Raw genomic sequence first — 1,868 nt, 5'->3', positions numbered from 1 at the left:
GTCTCACAGGAAGCATTTTTTGGGGGCCATCTTGTCGAGGAACTCTGCTTGTGTTAGCTGTTGACTCTGAGAAGCTGTAACGAGCTATACATTATTGTACCCCCCCCCCCCTCTCAGTGACTCAACCTGGTAGTAAGATATACTACTCGAACTGTTTTCAGTGAACACTCGAGGTCGCAACTCTGATTCGAAAACAGCTACCTCAGAATCGATACCGCACTTTAAAAACCTGCGTAATTTACCATCCATAGGAAGGTGGCCTATTAAGTAATCTGTTGCAGAACAGGGTAAAACCTGCGCAGTTTTCTGTCCCCCACCTTTGCCCGTACCTGACCTAAATTAGGGCGTCGGTGGCCTAGTGGTTAGGCTCTCGGACTCGCAACCGTAAGGTCGTGGGTTCGAATCCCGTCAGGGACCCGACGTTGTGTCCTTGGGAAAGGTACTTTGCACAAATTTTCCTCACTTCACCCAGGTGGAAATGGGTACCCAGCTATAGACAGTGAAAGATCTTGTCAGTTTGATAGTGTTTGAGCGCGTGAAATCCGCAGCTTGCACTGTATACTTCCTCGGAAGCTGAGAATGTTTCTGAGTGCTCTCAGAGGGTCTGCTGGGGTAATAATAATTGTAAAGCGCATAGAGCAAGCTCTTGAGCATGGATATGCGCTATATAAATGCAATTATTATTATATTATTATAAATTTACATCTCAACATTGACCTCCATAGCTAAAGTATTGTCGTCACTTTCGTTTATTCAGCTTTCCCGTGCTCTCACTCAAAACTGCACTTGGCCCCTGAGTCGCAGAACAGTTAGTTTAGTTTTATATCAAGAGTTTTACGGCACTTGCATCACAATAAGGTCATGTAGTAAGTGCCGAAGATTAGAGGTGTTACAAGGGAGTAAAAAGCACAAAAAGGAAGAGAAATAAGAACGATAGATGATTGGCAGGAAAAAAGGAGCAAACCCCACCAGAGCACTCGCCAACCCCCTACTGAGGAACATTAGACGGATGTACTAGCCTAACAGTCTGGTGTTCCCGCTTGTCCCTTTACAAGGGTCTCAAACTGGCGGTCCCCTGGCCAAATGAGGCCGTAGGACAATACTTAGCGACCCCAACGTGACATCAACATTTAGAGTTAGCGTGACCAAAACTCGGTCAATGTTTGGGAGAATTGTTTCCCACCTTCCCTGAGTTTTCCAGAATGTTCTCCTCAAGCGAGCCCTGTGCCTTTGTGGTAGCTCGTGTTACATATCTGAGTGAAAAGTTCTTCCCCTCCATAAAGTTTAATGCATCAAAATACAGCTCCAAACTCACTGATAAACAGCTTCAAACTCAAACCATAATATGAGGGCTCTCGAGGCCTAGAGGTTAAGGTGTTCGTCTCTCATTAAATGGGTCCCGGGTTCAAATCTGGATAGCCACGGAAAGTTTTGTTCTCTAAAGTGTCTCCTTTCATCTCCTTTCCTGCTCTCTGGCAATGCTCTGTCGTCTACTTTCGTCTCCAATTTCTGCCCCCACCCCCTCACCTCCTTTGCCTACTCCTCTGGGCTCCTGACTCTTTCTACAGCCTTTGTTCTGCTACTCCTTGGCTCCTTCTTTCTGCTGTTCTTTCTGCCACACCCCTGATCTTCTGATATGGAAGATCTCTACACAGAGCCTTCTCGAACAAGGGGAAAAAATCGGGGAGTTCCCGTGTGCAAGTTGCGCACGTTAAAGATTCACTGATGGTCCAAAGTCGATAAGAGTAGGCTTCGGCCGCAACCTGGGCAAAATTTAAAATTTCCAACCAACTGAAAATGTTGAATGTGTCCCGCACGCTCATATGACCTTATGCAGTTGCGAGCGCCGTAAAACAATAACTTCTACA

The sequence above is a fragment of the Aplysia californica genome, unplaced genomic scaffold (genome assembly GCF_000002075.1).
Source record: "Aplysia californica isolate F4 #8 unplaced genomic scaffold, AplCal3.0 scaffold00135, whole genome shotgun sequence".
In the NCBI taxonomy this organism is placed as follows: Eukaryota; Metazoa; Mollusca; class Gastropoda; order Aplysiida; family Aplysiidae; genus Aplysia; species Aplysia californica.
This window is presented reverse-complemented; position numbering follows the sequence as displayed.